This window comes from Crinia signifera, unplaced genomic scaffold, assembly GCF_055691185.1.
Source record: "Crinia signifera unplaced genomic scaffold, ASM5569118v1 HAP2_SCAFFOLD_212, whole genome shotgun sequence".
NCBI lineage: Eukaryota > Metazoa > Chordata > Amphibia > Anura > Myobatrachidae > Crinia > Crinia signifera.
Window position 1 is genome coordinate 147,891 of NW_028142105.1, and position 23,551 is coordinate 171,441.

Sequence of the window (23,551 nt, forward strand, 5' to 3'; positions counted from 1 at the left end):
GAATGGAGATGGACAGTATACTACATGAGGATGAATGGAAAAGGACAGTATACTACATGAGGATGAATGCAGAAGGACAGTATACTACCTGAGGATGAATGGAGAAGGACAGTATACAACATGAGGATGAATGGAGAAGGACAGTATACAACATGAGGATGAATGGAGAAGGACAGTATACTACATGAGGATGAATGGAGAAGGACAGTATACTACATGAGGATGAATGGAGAAGGACAGTAAACTACCTGAGGATGAATGGAGAAGGACAGTATACTACATGAGGATGAATGGAGAAGGACAGTGTACTACATGAGGATGAATGGAGAAGGACGGTATACTACATGAGGAGGATGAATGGAGAAGGACGGTATACTACCTGAGGATGAATGGAGAAGGACAGTATACTACATGAGGATGAATGGAGAAGGACAGTATACTACCTGAGGATGAATGGAGAAGGACAGTATACTACATGAGGATGATGAATGGAGAAGGACAGTATACTACATGAGGATGAATGGAGAAGGACAGTATACTACATGAGGATGAATGGAGAAGGACAGTATACTACATGAGGAGGATGAATGGAGAAGGACAGTATACTACATGAGGAGGATGAATGGAGAAGGACAGTATACTACATGAGGATGAATGGAGAAGAACAGTATACTACAGTATACTACAGGGTAATTTTCTCGGAAATATTACCAGTGCCACGCGCTAGCTCAGGGAGGCAGAGCGAGATCAGGGAGGTAAATGTGTGGCTTAAGGATTGGTGTAGGAAAGAGGGATTCGTGTTCATGGAACACTGGGCGGACTTCTCGGTCAGGCGCCATCTTTTTTGCCGTGATGGATTGCACCTGAACGAGGAGGGGGCTGCGGTGCTGGGGTGAAGGATGGTTAGAGGGTTGGAGGAGATTTTAAACTAGGCAACGGGGGGGTGGGGGCAGCAAGACATTATGGGACCATCAGGGAGAGAAGCCAGACTGGGATCAGGAATCATATGGGGGAAGGAGATGGGGGGGGGGACGGAGACATAGACAAAGTCCTGGGACATAACAAGGGTATAATCGGGGGTAACTCTCAGGGTGCATCAGGAATGTCATGTAATAAAATGTTATGTTGTAACAGTCACGTTACCCCATTACAGTTCTTAGGTACAGATGATCTTAGTATACGGGAAGGAGGGAATGACAGAGGAAGAATTCCCGGAACTATGGAGAGGGCAGGCAGTGTGCATGGTGGGGAGGCCTGTAGAGAGTCTATTGAAGGGGAGAGGGGAAAGAGGAAGCTAGTAAAGAATTCAAATGGGTCCTGGGGTGAAACTAATCACAATATTAGAGCCATATCTAAAAATAAACATAAATTAAAATGCTTACTGGCTAATGCAAGAAGCTTAGTGAGTAAAATCGGGGAGCTAGAAACGGTGATCAGTAAGGATGACTACGACATCATTGGTATTACAGAAACATGGTGTAATGAGTCGCATGACTGGGCATTAAACATGGAGGGATATACACTCTACAGGAAAGACAGGGAAAATAGAAGGGGCGGGGGTGTGTGCCTATATGTAAATAATAACTTAACATCATGTGAGAAAAATATGAGCACAGACCTGGAAGACGACAACTCGGAGACAGTGTGGGCAGAGATAACCGACAATAATAAGAAACCAAAAAACAAATTTATAATAGGGGTATGCTATAGACCACCAAATATAAATGAAAGGGAAGAGTCTCTTCTTTTAAACCAAATCAAACAAGCATCAAATCAGGGTCAGGTATTAATTATGGGGGATTTTAATTTACCCGACATTGATTGGGAAAACGAAACAGGTAAATCAGCAAGAAGCAATGGGTTCTTAAGCTTACTTAAAGACCAGTTTATTACACAAACGGTTGAAACTCCAACTCGGGATGAGGCACTCTTGGACTTAGTATTAACAAATAACACAGACTTATGTTAAAACTGAAATAACGCATCAATAATTATATACTTTTGTTATACTCTGTTTTCTCAAATATTGTTATTATTGCTGCAGATGACTTTAGCTTGTTGCACAATGTACTATTCATTGCGTATGAGGCCTTCTCTTTGCGCTAAACAGTTATTATATGTTAGAAGCAGCAGCCATTTTGTTAGGCATGACTTGCATATCTCGTTACAAGATGGCGTGTGGAGTCAGAATACTGCTGAAATAAGTAATTTCTTATGAGATATTGTTTTGGATTTCTGGGTTTAAGAATGCCTTATTGATGTAACAGAGAACAAGGACAGACACCTAGACTCCACAAACTGAATAATATGGGAACAAGGCCACACATGCGTAGACCCACAAGGCCACTGAAGTTGGGTGTTGGGTTAATTATGACATCATGATTGAAAGCAGAGCTTGCCAATAAGACTCAATGCTTATGAGTAATTAATTAATTAATGTGATAAAGGTTTAAATATCAGAGTGATAGAAGGAGGGACGAGGCATTTGAGGAAGAACACACAAGCACGGGGGGCTGGAGGTAATTATGAAGGAGGTTTAATCATGGCTGATCACTGTCCTTGAAAGGTGTCCATTTTGATTTGATTTAGAATTACTGTTTAAGTATTAGCTAATCAATTTTATGTTTCTTGTGTTAGTCTGCATTTGAAAATATCTGTAATGAAGCTATTTTTTAAGTAAAGCATTGTCATACCTTTTATAACAAGGTTGTGTGGGTGTGCAATCATTTCAGCGTTGCCGTTATATTTAAAGGTAATAAAGTAAATAAATTTGGTTTGGGTTATTTATCATATCTAATCTTATCAGATAAATATCTGGTTTATCACTTAGTTTCAAACACAAAAGTAATTGAACAATTAGGGAATAGTGATCACAATATGGTTTCACTGGAAATCAACTTCAGTAAATTACATCAAAAAGGATCTGCAAAAATACTAAACTTCAGAAAAGCTAACTTTGAATTATTCAGGGAAGCCCTAACAGGAATTGGGTGGGAAACGGTTATGGAGGGAAAAAATGCAGAGGAAATGTGGGATACTCTAAAAAAGGTGCTTGATTCACTAACTATTGAATACATTCCTAAAGTAACTAAAGGTAAATTCAACAAAAAAAAGCCACCATGGTTGGACAAAGAAGTAAGGTCAGCTATCAACAATAAAACCAGAGCCTTTAAATTCTATAAAAATAACTTGAATGAGGAGGCATTCGCAAAATACAAAGAATCAAACAAAACTTGTAAAGGGGTAATCAAAGCAGCTAAAATATTATATGAAGAGTGCATAGCCACTGAAAGCAAAAACAACCCAAAGAAATTTTTTAAATACATAAATAGTAAACGTTTAATTAAGGAAAACATAGGCCCACTAACTGATACTAGTGGAAAAAGTGTTACTGAGGACAAGGGAAAAGCAAAACTGTTAAATGAGTTCTTCTCATCAGTATTTACTAAGGGAGAGCAGACTGTGGAACGAACATTTACCACAAACGGGACAAATAAGCCAGATCTCATTGTGGATTTCACGCCGAAAGAAATAATACTGAACCTAAGCAAACTCAAAACAAATAAGTCACCAGGGCCAGATGGGATTCATCCGAGGGTATTAATGGAATTAAGGGATGAACTAGCTACCCCCCTACATTATATCTTTAGCAAGTCACTATCATCAGGTATAGTACCAAAAGATTGGAGAATAGCAGAGGTAGTGCCAATATTCAAAAAAGGAAAAAAGGAAGATCCAGCTAATTACAGACCCGTTAGTTTAACATCAATTGTGGGTAAACTATTTGAAGGATTTTTAAGGGATGGTATCCAGGAATATTTAGATCATCACCTTCTACTCAGTACTAACCAACATGGGTTCGTGAAAAATCGTTCATGCCAAACTAATCTACTAGGGTTCTATGAAGAGGTTAGCAAAAACCTCGATAATGGAAATGCTGTAGATGTGATTTTCCTAGATTTTGCTAAAGCATTTGATACTGTCCCACACAAGAGATTGATTAATAAAATGGAGAACCTAGGATTGGGTGAAAATATCTGCAGATGGGTAGGGAATTGGCTATGTAATAGAGAACAAAGAGTGGTTGTGAATGGTGCCGTATCAGATATGATACCGGTACTAAGTGGAGTGCCCCAGGGTTCGGTTTTGGGGCCCATTTTGTTTAACATTTTTATTAACGATATTGGGATAGGGTTACTCAGCAATGTATCCATCTTTGCGGACGATACAAAACTTAGCAAAGTCATCAAATCACCAGAAGATGTCACCATGCTTCAAAATGATCTTGCAATTCTAGATGAGTGGGCAAAAAAATGGAAGATGAGGTTCAATGTAGATAAATGTAAGGTTATGCACCTTGGGAGACACAACCAGTGTGCAAGTTACAACCTTAGCGGAGAGGAACTGGGTAATTCCATACTTGAAAAGGATCTAGGAGTCCAAATAGACAGCAATCTAGGATGTAGTGCCCATTGTAATGTAGCTACAAAAAAGGCCAACAAAATTCTGGCATGTATTAAGAGGGGAATGGAAACTAGGGACTCAAGGGTAATTATGCCACTATATAAAGCATTGGTGAGACCTCACCTAGAGTACGGAGTACAGTTCTGGGTCCCACACTATAAAAAGGACATCATAGAATTAGAAAAAGTCCAAAGGCGAGCAACAAAGCTTATTAGGGAAATGGAGAATTTAAGCTACGGGGAGAGATTAAGCAATTTGGGACTATTTACATTAGAAAAGAGACGTTTAAGGGGGGACATGCTCAACATGTACAAGTATATCAAGGGCCAATATAAGGAACTGTCACACACCCTATTTTCTACTAGAAAGGAATCTAGGACGCGAGGGCATGAGTATAGATTAGAAGAAAAAAGATTTCATTCAGCTAGTAGAAAGAATTTCTTTACGGTCAGAACAGTCAAACTCTGGAACTCTCTTCCCAGAGAGGTGGTAACGGCTGGCTCATTAAATGCGTTCAAGGCAAAGTTGGACAAACATTTACTGGAGAAAAACATCCATGGGTACAAATAAGAAATATAATTTGTCTGTAAAATACCAGAACCAACCAAATCAGCAATGGATATCTATACCAGGTTGAACTAGATGGACGCAAGTCTTTTTTCAGCCTTTTCTACTATGTAACTATGAGGATGAATGGAGAAGGACAGTATACTACCTGAGGATGAATGGAGAAGGACAGTATACTACCTGAGAATGAATGGAGAAGGACAGTATACTACCTGTGGATGAATGGAGAAGGACAGTATACTACATGAGGAGGATGAATGGAGAAGGGCAGTATACTACATGAGGAGGATGAATGGAGAAGGACAGTATACTACATGAGGATGAATGGAGAAGGACAGTATACTACATGAGGAGGATGAATGGAGAAGGACAGTATACTACCTGAGGATGAATGGAGAAGGACAGTATACTACATGAGGATGAATGGAGAAGGACAGTATACTACATGAGGAGGATGAATGCAGAATGACATGAGGATGAATGGAGAAGGACAGTATACTACCTGAGGATGAAGGGAGAAGGACAGAATACAACATGAAGATGAATGGAGAAGGACAGTATACTACATGAGGATGAATGGAGAAGGTCAGTATACTACATGAGGATGAATGGAGAAGGACAGTATACTACCTGAGGATGAATGGAGAAGGACAGTATACTACATGAGGATGAATAGAGAAGAACAGTATACTACATGAGGATGAATGGAGAAGGACGGTATACTACATGAGGATGAATGGAGAAGGACGGTATACTACATGAGGAGGATGAATGGAGAAGGACGGTATACTACCTGAGGATAAATGGAGAAGGACAGTATACTACATGAGGATGAATGGAGAAGAACAGTATACTACCTGAAGAAAGAATGGAGAAGGACAGTATACTACATGAGGATGAATGGAGAAGTACAGTATACTACATGAGGAGGATGAATGGAGAAGGACAGTATACTACATGAGGAGGATGAATGGAGAAGAACAGTATACTACATGAGGATGAATGGAGAAGGACAGTATACTACCTGAGGATGAATGGAGAAGGACAGTATACTACCTGAGAATAAATGGAGAAGGACAGTATACTACCTGAGGATGAATGGAGAAGGACAGTATACTACCTGAGGATGAATGGAGAAGGACAGTATACTACATGAGGAGGATGAATGGAGAAGGGCAGTATACTACATGAGGATGAATGGAGAAGGACAGTATACTACATGAGGAGGATGAATGGAGAAGGACAGTATACTACCTGAGGATGAATGGAGAAGGACAGTATACTACATGAGGATGAATGGAGAAGGACAGTATACTACATGAGGATGAATGGAGAAGGACAGTATACTACATGAGGATGAATGAAGAAGGACAGTATACTACATGAGGAGGATGAATGGAGAAGGACAGTATACTACATGAGGATGAATGCAGAAGGACAGTATACTACCTGAGGATGAATGGAGAAGGACAGTATACTACATGAGGATGAATGCAGAAGGACAGTATACTACCTGAGGATGAATGGAGAAGGACAGTATACTACCTGAGGATGAATGGAGAAGGACAGTATACTACATGAGGATGAATGGAGAAGGACAGTATACTACCTGAGGAAGAATGGAGTAGGACAGTTTACTACATGAGGAGGATGAATGGAGAAGGACAGTATACTACATGAGGATGAATGGAGACAGACAGTATACTACATGAGGAGGATGAATGGAGAAGGACAGTATACTACATGAGGAGGATGAATGGAGAAGGACAGTATAATACCTGAGGATGAATGGAGTAGGACAGTATACTACATGAGGAGGATGAATGGAGAAGGACAGTATACTACATGAGGAGGATGAATGGAGAAGGACAGTATACTACCTGAGGATGAATGGAGAAGGACAGTATACTACATGAGGATGAATGGAGAAGGACAGTATACTACCTGAGGATGAATGGAGAAGGACAGTATACTACCTGAGAATGAATGGAGAAGGACAGTATACTACCTGAGGATGAATGGAGAAGGACAGTATACTACCTGAGGATGAATGGAGAAGGACAGTATACTACATGAGGAGGCTGAATGGAGAAGGGCAGTATACTACATGAGGAGGATGAATGGAGAAGGACAGTATACTACATGAGGATGAATGGAGAAGGTCAGTATACTACATGAGGAGGATGAATGGAGAAGGACAGTATACTACATGAGGATGAATGGAGAAGGACAGTATTCTACATGAGGATGAATGGAGCAGGGCAGTATACTACCTTAGGATGAATGGAGAAGGACAGTATACTACCTGAGGATGAATGGAGAAGGACAGTATACTACCTGAGGATGAATGGAGAAGGACAGTATACTACCTGAGGATGAATGGAGAAGGACAGTATACTACATGAGGATGAATGGAGAAGGACAGTGTACTACATGAGGAGGATGAATGGAGAAGGACAGTGTACTACATGAGGAGGATGAATGGAGAAGGACAGTGTACTACAAGAGGAGGATGAATGGAGAAGGACAGTATACTACATGAGGATGAATGGAGAAGGACAGTATACTACATGAGGATGAATGGAGAAGGACAGTATACTACATGAGGATGAATGGAGAAGGACAGTATACTACCTGAGGATGAATGGAGAAGGACAGTATACTACATGAGGATGAATGGAGAAGGACAGTATACTACCTGAGGATGAATGGAGAAGGACATTATACTACATGAGGATGAATGGAGAAGGACAGTATACTACATGAGGATGAATGGAGAAGGACAGTATACTACATGAGGATGAATGGAGAAGGACAGTATACTACATGAGGATGAATGGAGAAGGACAGTATACTACATGAGGATGAATGGAGAAGGACAGTATACTACATGAGGATGAATGGAGAAGGACAGTATACTACATGAGGATGAATGGAGAAGGACAGTATACTACATGAGGAGGATAAATGGAGAAGGACAGTATACTACATGAGGAGAATGAATGGAGAAGGACAGTATACTACATGAGGAGGATGAATGGAAAAGGACAGTATACTACATGAGGAGGATGAATGGTGAAGGACAGGATACTACATGAGGAGGATGAATGGAGAAGGACAGGATACTACATGAGGAGGATGAATGGAGAAGGACAGTATACTACATGCGGATGAATGGAGAAGGACAGTATACTACATGAGGAGGATGAATGGAGTAGGACAGTATACTACATGAGGAGGATGAATGGAGAAGGACAGTATACTACATGAGGATGAATGGAGAAGGACAGTATACTACATGAGGATGAATGGAGAAGGACAGTATACTACATGAGGATGAATGGAGAAGGACAGTATACTACATGAGGATGAATGGAGAATGACAGTTTACTACATGAGGAGGATGAATGGAGAAGGACAGTATACTACCTGAGGATGAATGGAGGAGGACAGTATACTACATGAGGATGAATGGAGAAGGACAGTATACTACATGAGGAGGATGAATGGAGAAGGACAGTATACTACCTGAGGATGAATGGAGAAGGACAGTATACTACCTGAGGATGAATGGAGAAGGACAGTATACTACATGAGGATGAATGGAGAAGGACAGTATACTACCTGAGGATGAATGGAGAAGGACAGTATACTACCTGAGGATGAATGGAGAAGGACAGTATACTACATGAGGATGAATGGAGAAGGACAGTGTACTACCTGAGGATGAATGGAGAAGGACAGTATCCTACATGAGGATGAATCTAGAAGGACAGTATACTACATGAGGATGAATGGAGAAGGACAGTGTACTACATGAGGATGAATGGAGAAGGACAGTTTACTACATGAGGATGAATGGAGAAGGACAGTATACTACATGAGGAGGATGAATGGAGAAGGACAGTATACTACATGATGATGAATGGAGAAGGACAGTAAACTACATGAGGATGAATGGAGAAGGACAGTATACTACATGAGGATGAATGGAGGAGGACAGTATACTACATGAGGATGAATGGAGATTGACAGTATACTACATGAGGATGAATGGAGAAGGACAGTATACTACCTGATGATGAATGGAGAAGGACAGTATACTACCTGAGGATGAATGGAGAAGGACAGTGTACTACATGAGGATGAATGGAGAAGGACAGTATACTACATGAGGATGAATGGAGAAGGACAGTATACTACATGAGGATAAATGGAGGAGGACAGTATAATACATGAGGATGAATGGAGAAGGACATTGTACTACATGAGGATGAATGGAGAAGGACAATATACTACCTGAGGATGAATGGAGAAGGACAGTATACTACATGAGGATGAATGGAGAAGGACAGTATACTACATGAGGATGAATGAAGAATGACAGTTTACTACATGAGGAGGATGAATGGAGAAGGACAGTATACTACCTGAGGATGAATGGAGGAGGACAGTATTCTACATGAGGATGAATGGAGAAGGACAGTATACTACATGAGGAGGATGAATGGAGAAGGACAGCATACTACCTGAGGGTGAATGGAGAAGGACAGTATACTACCTGAGGATGAATGGAAAAGGACAGTATACTACATGAGGATGAATGTAGAAGGACAGTATACTACCTGAGGATGAATGGAGAAGGACAGTATACTAACTGAGGATGAATGGAGAAGGACAGTATACTACATGAGGATGAATGGAGAAGGACAGTGTACTACATGAGGATGAATGGAGAAGGACAGTTTACTACATGAGGATGAATGGAGAAGGACAGTATACTACATGAGGATGAATGGAGAAGGACAGTATACTACATGAGGATGAATGGAGAAGGACAGTGTACTACATGAGGATGAATGGAGAAGGACAGTGTACTACATGAGGAGGATGAATGGAGAAGGACAGTATACTACATGAGGATGAATAGAGAAGGACAGTATACTACATGAGGATGAATGGAGAAGGACAGTATACTACATGAGGATGAATGGAGAAGGACGGTATACTACATGAGGAGGATGAATGGAGAAGGACGGTATACTACCTGAGGATAAATGGAGAAGGACAGTATACTACATGAAGATGAATGGAGAAGGACAGTATACTACCTGAAGAAAGAATGGAGAAGGACAGTATACTACATGAGGATGAATGGAGAAGTACAGTATACTACATGAGGAGGATGAATGGAGAAGGACAGTATACTACATGAGGAGGATGAATGTAGAAGAACAGTATACTACATGAGGATGAATGGAGAAGGACAGTATACTACCTGAGGATGAATGGAGAAGGACAGTATACTACCTGAGAATAAATGGAGAAGGACAGTATACTACCTGAGGATGAATGGAGAAGGACAGTATACTACATGAGGAGGATGAATGGAGAAGGGCAGTATACTACATGAGGATGAATGGAGAAGGACAGTATACTACATGAGGATGAATGGAGAAGGACAGTATACTACATGAGGAGGATGAATGGAGAAGGACAGTATACTACCTGAGGATGAATGGAGAAGGACAGTATACTACATGAGGATGAATGGAGAAGGACAGTATACTACATGAGGATGAATGGAGAAGGACAGTATACTACATGAGGATGAATAAAGAAGGACAGTATACTACATGAGGAGGATGAATGGAGAAGGACAGTATACTACATGAGGATGAATGCAGAAGGACAGTATACTACCTGAGGATGAATGGAGAAGGACAGTATACTACATGAGGATGAATGGAGAAGGACAGTATATTACCTGAGGATGAATGGAGAAGGACAGTATACTACATGAGGATGAATGGAGAAGGACAGTGTACTACATGAGGAGGATGAATGGAGAAGGACAGTGTACTACATGAGGAGGATGAATGGAGAAGGACAGTATACTACATGAGGATGAATGGAGAAGGACAGTATACTACATGAGGATGAATGGAGAAGGACAGTATACTACCTGAGGATGAATGGAGAAGGACAGTATACTACCTGAGGATGAATGGAGAAGGACAGTATACTACATGAGGATGAATGGAGAAGGACAGTATACTACATGAGGATGAATGGAGAAGGACAGTATACTACATGAGGATGAATGGAGAAGGACAGTATACTACATGAGGATGAATGGAGAAGGACAGTGTACTACATGAGGATGAATGGAGAAGGACAGTGTACTACATGAGGATGAATGGAGAAGGACAGTGTACTACATGAGGATGAATGGAGAAGGACAGTATACTACATGAGGAGGATGAATGGAGAAGCACAGTATACTACATGAGGAGGATGAATGGAGAAGGACAGTATACTACATGAGGATGAATGGAGAAGGACAGTATACTACATGAGGATGAATGGAGAAGGACAGTGTACTACATGAGGAGGATGAATGGAGAAGGACAGTATACTACATGAGGATGAATGGAGAAGGACAGTATACTACATGAGGATGAATGGAGATGGACAGTATACTACATGAGGATGAATGGAGATGGACAGTATACTACATGAGGATGAATGGAAAAGGACAGTATACTACATGAGGATGAATGCAGAAGGACAGTATACTACCTGAGGATGAATGGAGAAGGACAGTATACAACATGAGGATGAATGGAGAAGGACAGTATACAACATGAGGATGAATGGAGAAGGACAGTATACTACATGAGGATGAATGGAGAAGGACAGTATACTACATGAGGATGAATGGAGAAGGACAGTATACTACATGAAGATGAATGGAGAAGGACAGTATACTACATGAGGATGAATGGAGAAGGACGGTATACTACATGAGGAGGATGAATGGAGAAGGATGGTATACTACCTGAGGATGAATGGAGAAGGACAGTATACTACATGAGGATGAATGGAGAAGGACAGTATACTACCTGAGGATGAATGGAGAAGGACAGTATACTACATGAGGATGATGAATGGAGAAGGACAGTATACTACATGAGGATGAATGGAGAAGGACAGTATACTACATGAGGAGGATGAATGGAGAAGGACAGTATACTACATGAGGAGGATGAATGGAGAAGGACAGTATACTACATGAGGAGGATGAATGGAGAAGGACAGTATACTACATGAGGATGAATGGAGAAGAACAGTATACTACATGAGGATGAATGGAGAAGGACAGTATACTACCTGAGGATGAATGGAGAAGGACAGTATACTACCTGAGAATGAATGGAGAAGGACAGTATACTACCTGTGGATGAATGGAGAAGGACAGTATACTACCTGAGGATGAATGGAGAAGGACAGTATACTACATGAGGAGGATGAATGGAGAAGGGCAGTATACTACATGAGGAGGATGAATGGAGAAGGACAGTATACTACATGAGGATGAATGGAGAAGGACAGTATACTACATGAGGAGGATGAATGGAGAAGGACAGTATACTACCTGAGGATGAATGGAGAAGGACAGTATACTACATGAGGATGAATGGAGAAGGACAGTATACTACATGAGGAGGATGAATGCAGAATGACATGAGGATGAATGGAGAAGGACAGTATACTACCTGAGGATGAATGGAGAAGGACAGTATACTACCTGAGGATGAATGGAGAAGGACAGTATACTACATGAGGATGAATGGAGAAGGACAGTATACTACATGAGGATGAATGGAGAAGGACAGTATACTATATGAGGATGAATGGTGAAGGACAGTATACTACATGAGGAGGATAAATGGAGAAGGACAGTATACTACATGAGGAGGATGAATGCAGAATGACATGAGGATGAATGGAGAAGGACAGTATACTACCTGAGGATGAATGGAGAAGGACAGTATACTACCTGAGGATGAATGGAGAAGGACAGTATACTACATGAGGATGAATGGAGAAGGACAGTATACTACATGAGGATGAATGGAGAAGGACAGTATACTACATGAGGATGAATGGAGAAGGACAGTATACTACATGAGGATGAATGGAGAAGGACAGTATACTACATGAGGATGAATGGAGAAGGACAGTATACTACATGAGGATGAATGGAGAAGGACAGTATACTACATGAGGAGGATAAATGGAGAAGGACAGTATACTACATGAGGAGAATGAATGGAGAAGGACAGTATACTACATGAGGAGGATGAATGGAAAAGGACAGTATACTACATGAGGAGGATGAATGGAGAAGGACAGGATACTACATGAGGAGGATGAATGGAGAAGGACAGGATACTACATGAGGAGGATGAATGGAGAAGGACAGTATACTACATGAGGATGAATGGAGAAGGACAGTATACTACATGAGGAGGATGAATGGAGTAGGACAGTATACTACATGAGGAGGATGAATGGAGAAGGACAGTATACTACATGAGGATGAATGGAGAAGGACAGTATACTACATGAGGATGAATGGAGAAGGACAGTATACTACATGAGGATGAATGGAGAAGGACAGTATACTACATGAGGATGAATGGAGAATGACAGTTTACTACATGAGGAGGATGAATGGCGAAGGACAGTATACTACCTGAGGATGAATGGAGGAGGACAGTATACTACATGAGGATGAATGGAGAAGGACAGTATACTACATGAGGAGGATGAATGGAGAAGGACAGTATACTACCTGAGGATGAATGGAGAAGGACAGTATACTACCTGAGGATGAATGGAGAAGGACAGTATACTACATGAGGATGAATGGAGAAGGAAAGTATACTACCTGAGGATGAATGGAGAAGGACAGTATACTACCTGAGGATGAATGGAGAAGGACAGTATACTACATGAGGATGAATGGAGAAGGACAGTGTACTACCTGAGGATGAATGGAGAAGGACAGTATCCTACATGAGGATGAATGGAGAAGGACAGTATACTACATGAGGATGAATGGAGAAGGACAGTGTACTACATGAGGATGAATGGAGAAGGACAGTTTACTACATGAGGATGAATGGAGAAGGACAGTATACTACATGAGGAGGATGAATGGAGAAGGACAGTATACTACATGATGATGAATGGAGAAGGACAGTAAACTACATGAGGATGAATGGAGAAGGACAGTATACTACATGAGGATGAATGGAGGAGGACAGTATACTACATGAGGATGAATGGAGATTGACAGTATACTACATGAGGATGAATGGAGAAGGACAGTATACTACCTGATGATGAATGGAGAAGGACAGTATACTACCTGAGGATGAATGGAGAAGGACAGTGTACTACATGAGGATGAATGGAGAAGGACAGTATACTACATGAGGATGAATGGAGAAGGACAGTATACTACATGAGGATAAATGGAGGAGGACAGTATAATACATGAGGATGAATGGAGAAAGACAGTGTACTACATGAGGATGAATGGAGAAGGACAATATACTACCTGAGGATGAATGGAGAAGGACAGTATACTACATGAGGATGAATGGAGAAGGACAGTATACTACATGAGGATGAATGAAGAATGACAGTTTACTACATGAGGAGGATGAATGGAGAAGGACAGTATACTACCTGAGGATGAATGGAGGAGGACAGTATTCTACATGAGGATGAATGGAGAAGGACAGTATACTACATGAGGAGGATGAATGGAGAAGGACAGCATACTACCTGAGGGTGAATGGAGAAGGACAGTATACTACCTGAGGATGAATGGAAAAGGACAGTATACTACATGAGGATAAATGTAGAAGGACAGTATACTACCTGAGGATGAATGGAGAAGGACAGTATACTACCTGAGGATGAATGGAGAAGGACAGTATACTACATGAGGATGAATGGAGAAGGACAGTGTACTACATGAGGATGAATGGAGAAGGACAGTTTACTACATGAGGATGAATGGAAAAGGACAGTATACTACATGAGGATGAATGGAGAAGGACAGTATACTACATGAGGATGAATGGAGAAGGACAGTGTACTACATGAGGATGACTGGAGAAGGACAGTGTACTACATGAGGAGGATGAATGGAGAAGGACAGTATACTACATGAGGATGAATGGAGAAGGACAGTGTACTACATGAGGAGGATGAATGGAGAAGGACAGTATACTACATGAGGATGAATGGAGAAGGACGGTATACTACATGAGGAGGATGAATGGAGAAGGACGGTATACTACCTGAGGATAAATGGAGAAGGACAGTATACTACATGAAGATGAATGGAGAAGGACAGTATACTACCTGAAGAAAGAATGGAGAAGGACAGTATACTACATGAGGATGAATGGAGAAGGACAGTATACTACCTGAGGATGAATGGAGAAGGACAGTATACTACATGAGGATGAATGGAGAAGGACAGTGTACTACATGAGGATGAATGGAGAAGGACAGTATACTACATGAGGATGAATGGAGAAGGACAGTATACTACATGAGGATGAATGGAGAAGGACAGTATACTACCTGAGGATGAATGGAGAAGGACAGTATACTACCTGAGGATGAATGGAGAAGGACAGTATACTACATGAGGATGAATGGAGAAGGACAGTATACTACATGAGGATGAATGGAGAAGGACAGTATACTACATGAGGATGAATGGAGAAGGACAGTGTACTACATGAGGATGAATGGAGAAGGACAGTGTACTACATGAGGATGAATGGAGAAGGACAGTGTACTACATGAGGATGAATGGAGAAGGACAGTATACTACATGAGGAGGATGAATGGAGAAGGACAGTATACTACATGAGGAGGATGAATGGAGAAGGACAGTATACTACATGAGGAGGATAAATGGAGAAGGACAGTATACTACATGAGGAGGATGAATGGAGAAGGACAGGATACTACATGAGGAGGATGAATGGAGAAGGACAGGATACTACATGAGGAGGATGAATGGAGAAGGACAGTATACTACATGAGGAGGATGAATGGAGAAGGACAGTATACTACATGAGGAGGATGAATGGAGAAGGACAGTATACTACATGAGGATGAATGGAGAAGGACAGTATACTACCTGAGGATGAATGGAGAAGGACAGTATACTACCTGAGGATGAATGGAGAAGGACAGTATACTACCTGAGGATGAATGGAGAAGGACAGTATACTACATGAGGATGAATGGAGAAGGACAGTGTACTACATGAGGAGGATGAATGGAAAAGGACAGTATACTACATGAGGATGAATGGAGAAGGACAGTATACTACATGAGGATGAATGGAGAAGGACAGTGTACTACATGAGGAGGATGAATGGAGAAGGACAGTATACTACATGAGGATGAATGGAGAAGGACAGTATACTACATGAGGATGAATGGAGATGGACAGTATACTACATGAGGATGAATGGAGATGGACAGTATACTACATGAGGATGAATGGAAAAGGACAGTATACTACATGAGGATGAATGCAGAAGGACAGTATACTACCTGAGGATGAATGGAGAAGGACAGTATACAACATGAGGATGAATGGAGAAGGACAGTATACAACATGAGGATGAATGGAGAAGGACAGTATACTACATGAGGATGAATGGAGAAGGACAGTATACTACATGAGGATGAATGGAGAAGGACAGTATACTACCTGAGGATGAATGGAGAAGGACAGTATACTACATGAAGATGAATGGAGAAGGACAGTATACTACATGAGGATGAATGGAGAAGGACGGTATACTACATGAGGAGGATGAATGGAGAAGGACGGTATACTACCTGAGGATGAATGGAGAAGGACAGTATACTACATGAGGATGAATGGAGAAGGACAGTATACTACCTGAGGATGAATGGAGAAGGACAGTATACTACATGAGGATGATGAATGGAGAAGGACAGTATACTACATGAGGATGAATGGAGAAGGACAGTATACTACATGAGGAGGATGAATGGAGAAGGACAGTATACTACATGAGGAGGATGAATGGAGAAGGACAGTATACTACATGAGGAGGATGAATGGAGAAGGACAGTATACTACATGAGGATGAATGGAGAAGAACAGTATACTACATGAGGATGAATGGAGAAGGACAGTATACTACCTGAGGATGAATGGAGAAGGACAGTATACTACCTGAGAATGAATGGAGAAGGACAGTATACTACCTGTGGATGAATGGAGAAGGACAGTATACTACCTGAGGATGAATGGAGAAGGACAGTATACTACATGAGGAGGATGAATGGAGAAGGGCAGTATACTACATGAGGAGGATGAATGGAGAAGGACAGTATACTACATGAGGATGAATGGAGAAGGACAGTATACTACATGAGGAGGATGAATGGAGAAGGACAGTATACTACCTGAGGATGAATGGAGAAGGACAGTATACTACATGAGGATGAATGGAGAAGGACAGTATACTACATGAGGAGGATGAATGCAGAATGACATGAGGATGAATGGAGAAGGACAGTATACTACCTGAGGATGAATGGAGAAGGACAGTATACTACCTGAGGATGAATGGAGAAGGACAGTATACTACATGAGGATGAATGGAGAAGGACAGTATACTACATGAGGATGAATGGAGAAGGACAGTATACTATATGAGGATGAATGGTGAAGGACAGTATACTACATGAGGATGAATGGAGAAGGACAGTGTACTACATGAGGATGAATGGAGAAGGACAGTATACTACATGAGGATGAATGGAGAAGGACAGTATACTACATTAGGATGAATGGAGAAGGACAGTATACTACATTAGGAGGATGAATGGAGAAGGACAGTATACTACATGAGGAGGATGAATGGAGAAGGACAGTATACTACATGAGGAGGATGAATGGAGAAGGACAGTATACTACATGAGGAGGATGAATGGAGAAGGACAGTATACTACATGAGGAGGATGAATGGAGAAGGACAGGATACTACATGAGGAGGATGAATGGAGAAGGACAGTATACTACATGAGGATGAATGGAGAAGGGCAGTATACTACATGAGGAGGATGAATGGAGTAGGACAGTATACTACATGAGGAGGATGAATGGAGAAGGACAGTATACTACATGAGGATGAATGGAGAAGGACAGTATACTACATGAGGATGAATGGAGAAGGACAGTATACTACATGAGGATGAATGGAGAAGGACAGTATACTACATGAGGATGAATGGAGAATGACAGTTTACTACAAGAGGAGGATGAATGGAGAAGGACAGTATACTACATGAGGATGAATGGAGAAGGACAGTATACTACATGAGGAGGATGAATGGAGAAGGACAGTATACTACATGAGGAGGATGAATGGATGGAGAAGGACAGTATACTACCTGAGGATGAATGGAGGAGGACAGTATACTACATGAGGAGGATGAATGGAGAAGGACAGTATACTACATGAGGAGGATGAATGGAGAAGGACAGTATACTACCTGAGGATGAATGGAGGAGGACAGTATGCTACATGAGGATGAATGGAGAAGGACAGTATACTACATGAGGAGGATGAATGGAGAAGGACAGTATACTACCTGAAGAAAGAATGGAGAAGGACAGTATACTACATGAGGATGAATGGAGAAGGACAGTATACTACCTGAGGATGAATGGAGAAGGACAGTATACTACATGAGGATGAATGGAGAAGGACAGTGTACTACATGAGGATGAATGGAGAAGGACAGTATACTACATGAGGATGAATGGAGAAGGACAGTATACTACATGAGGATGAATGGAGAAGGACAGTATACTACCTGAGGATGAATGGAGAAGGACAGTATACTACCTGAGGATGAATGGAGAAGGACAGTATACTACATGAGGATGAATGGAGAAGGACAGTATACTACATGAGGATGAATGGAGAAGGACAGTATACTACATGAGGATGAATGGAGAAGGACAGTGTACTACATGAGGATGAATGGAGAAGGACAGTGTACTACATGAGGATGAATGGAGAAGGACAGTGTACTACATGAGGATGAATGGAGAAGGACAGTATACTACATGAGGAGGATGAATGGAGAAGGACAGTATACTACATGAGGAGGATGAATGGAGAAGGACAGTATACTACATGAGGAGGATAAATGGAGAAGGACAGTATACTACATGAGGAGGATGAATGGAGAAGGACAGGATACTACATGAGGAGGATGAATGGAGAAGGACAGGATACTACATGAGGAGGATGAATGGAGAAGGACAGTATACTACATGAGGAGGATGAATGGAGAAGGACAGTATACTACATGAGGAGGATGAATGGAGAAGGACAGTATACTACATGAGGATGAATGGAGAAGGACAGTATACTACCTGAGGATGAATGGAGAAGGACAGTATACTACCTGAGGATGAATGGAGAAGGACAGTATACTACCTGAGGATGAATGGAGAAGGACAGTATACTACATGAGGATGAATGGAGAAGGACAGTGTACTACATGAGGAGGATGAATGGAAAAGGACAGTATACTACATGAGGATGAATGGAGAAGGACAGTATACTACATGAGGATGAATGGAGAAGGACAGTGTACTACATGAGGAGGATGAATGGAGAAGGACAGTATACTACATGAGGATGAATGGAGAAGGACAGTATACTACATGAGGATGAATGGAGATGGACAGTATACTACATGAGGATGAATGGAGATGGACAGTATACTACATGAGGATGAATGGAAAAGGACAGTATACTACATGAGGATGAATGCAGAAGGACAGTATACTACCTGAGGATGAATGGAGAAGGACAGTATACAACATGAGGATGAATGGAGAAGGACAGTATACAACATGAGGATGAATGGAGAAGGACAGTATACTACATGAGGATGAATGGAGAAGGACAGTATACTACATGAGGATGAATGGAGAAGGACAGTATACTACCTGAGGATGAATGGAGAAGGACAGTATACTACATGAAGATGAATGGAGAAGGACAGTATACTACATGAGGATGAATGGAGAAGGACGGTATACTACATGAGGAGGATGAATGGAGAAGGACGGTATACTACCTGAGGATGAATGGAGAAGGACAGTATACTACATGAGGATGAATGGAGAAGGACAGTATACTACCTGAGGATGAATGGAGAAGGACAGTATACTACATGAGGATGATGAATGGAGAAGGACAGTATACTACATGAGGATGAATGGAGAAGGACAGTATACTACATGAGGAGGATGAATGGAGAAGGACAGTATACTACATGAGGAGGATGAATGGAGAAGGACAGTATACTACATGAGGAGGATGAATGGAGAAGGACAGTATACTACATGAGGATGAATGGAGAAGAACAGTATACTACATGAGGATGAATGGAGAAGGACAGTATACTACCTGAGGATGAATGGAGAAGGACAGTATACTACCTGAGAATGAATGGAGAAGGACAGTATACTACCTGTGGATGAATGGAGAAGGACAGTATACTACCTGAGGATGAATGGAGAAGGACAGTATACTACATGAGGAGGATGAATGGAGAAGGGCAGTATACTACATGAGGAGGATGAATGGAGAAGGACAGTATACTACATGAGGATGAATGGAGAAGGACAGTATACTACATGAGGAGGATGAATGGAGAAGGGCAGTATACTACATGAGGAGGATGAATGGAGAAGGACAGTATACTACATGAGGATGAATGGAGAAGGACAGTATACTACCTGAGGATGAATGGAGAAGGACAGTATACTACATGAGGATGAATGGAGAAGGACAGTATACTACATGAGGAGGATGAATGCAGAATGACATGAGGATGAATGGAGAAGGACAGTATACTACCTGAGGATGAATGGAGAAGGACAGTATACTACCTGAGGATGAATGGAGAAGGACAGTATACTACATGAGGATGAATGGAGAAGGACAGTATACTACATGAGGATGAATGGAGAAGGACAGTATACTATATGAGGATGAATGGTGAAGGACAGTATACTACATGAGGATGAATGGAGAAGGACAGTGTACTACATGAGGATGAATGGAGAAGGACAGTATACTACATGAGGATGAATGGAGAAGGACAGTATACTACATTAGGATGAATGGAGAAGGACAGTATACTACATTAGGAGGATGAATGGAGAAGGACAGTATACTACATGAGGAGGATGAATGGAGAAGGACAGTATACTACATGAGGAGGATGAATGGAGAAGGACAGTATACTACATGAGGAGGATGAATGGAGAAGGACAGTATACTACATGAGGAGGATGAATGGAGAAGGACAGGATACTACATGAGGAGGATGAATGGAGAAGGACAGTATACTACATGAGGATGAATGGAGAAGGGCAGTATACTACATGAGGAGGATGAATGGAGTAGGACAGTATACTACATGAGGAGGATGAATGGAGAAGGACAGTATACTACATGAGGAGGATAAATGGAGAAGGACAGTATACTACATGAGGAGGATGAATGGAGAAGGACAGGATACTACATGAGGAGGATGAATGGAGAAGGACAGGATACTACATGAGGAGGATGAATGGAGAAGGACAGTATACTACATGAGGAGGATGAATGGAGAAGGACAGTATACTACATGAGGAGGATGAATGGAGAAGGACAGTATACTACATGAGGATGAATGGAGAAGGACAGTATACTACCTGAGGATGAATGGAGAAGGACAGTATACTACCTGAGGATGAATGGAGAAGGACAGTATACTACCTGAGGATGAATGGAGAAGGACAGTATACTACATGAGGATGAATGGAGAAGGACAGTGTACTACATGAGGAGGATGAATGGAAAAGGACAGTATACTACATGAGGATGAATGGAGAAGGACAGTATACTACATGAGGATGAATGGAGAAGGACAGTGTACTACATGAGGAGGATGAATGGAGAAGGACAGTATACTACATGAGGATGAATGGAGAAGGACAGTATACTACATGAGGATGAATGGAGATGGACAGTATACTACATGAGGATGAATGGAGATGGACAGTATACTACATGAGGATGAATGGAAAAGGACAGTATACTACATGAGGATGAATGCAGAAGGACAGTATACTACCTGAGGATGAATGGAGAAGGACAGTATACAACATGAGGATGAATGGAGAAGGACAGTATACAACATGAGGATGAATGGAGAAGGACAGTATACTACATGAGGATGAATGGAGAAGGACAGTATACTACATGAGGATGAATGGAGAAGGACAGTATACTACCTGAGGATGAATGGAGAAGGACAGTATACTACATGAAGATGAATGGAGAAGGACAGTATACTACATGAGGATGAATGGAGAAGGACGGTATACTACATGAGGAGGATGAATGGAGAAGGACGGTATACTACCTGAGGATGAATGGAGAAGGACAGTATACTACATGAGGATGAATGGAGAAGGACAGTATACTACCTGAGGATGAATGGAGAAGGACAGTATACTACATGAGGATGATGAATGGAGAAGGACAGTATACTACATGAGGATGAATGGAGAAGGACAGTATACTACATGAGGAGGATGAATGGAGAAGGACAGTATACTACATGAGGAGGATGAATGGAGAAGGACAGTATACTACATGAGGAGGATGAATGGAGAAGGACAGTATACTACATGAGGATGAATGGAGAAGAACAGTATACTACATGAGGATGAATGGAGAAGGACAGTATACTACCTGAGGATGAATGGAGAAGGACAGTATACTACCTGAGAATGAATGGAGAAGGACAGTATACTACCTGTGGATGAATGGAGAAGGACAGTATACTACCTGAGGATGAATGGAGAAGGACAGTATACTACATGAGGAGGATGAATGGAGAAGGGCAGTATACTACATGAGGAGGATGAATGGAGAAGGACAGTATACTACATGAGGATGAATGGAGAAGGACAGTATACTACATGAGGAGGATGAATGGAGAAGGACAGTATACTACCTGAGGATGAATGGAGAAGGACAGTATACTACATGAGGATGAATGGAGAAGGACAGTATACTACATGAGGAGGATGAATGCAGAATGACATGAGGATGAATGGAGAAGGACAGTATACTACCTGAGGATGAATGGAGAAGGACAGTATACTACCTGAGGATGAATGGAGAAGGACAGTATACTACATGAGGATGAATGGAGAAGGACAGTATACTACATGAGGATGAATGGAGAAGGACAGTATACTATATGAGGATGAATGGTGAAGGACAGTATACTACATGAGGATGAATGGAGAAGGACAGTGTACTACATGAGGATGAATGGAGAAGGACAGTATACTACATAAGGATGAATGGAGAAGGACAGTATACTACATTAGGATGAATGGAGAAGGACAGTATACTACATTAGGAGGATGAATGGAGAAGGACAGTATACTACATGAGGAGGATGAATGGAGAAGGACAGTATACTACATGAGGAGGATGAATGGAGAAGGACAGTATACTACATGAGGAGGATGAATGGAGAAGGACAGTATACTACATGAGGA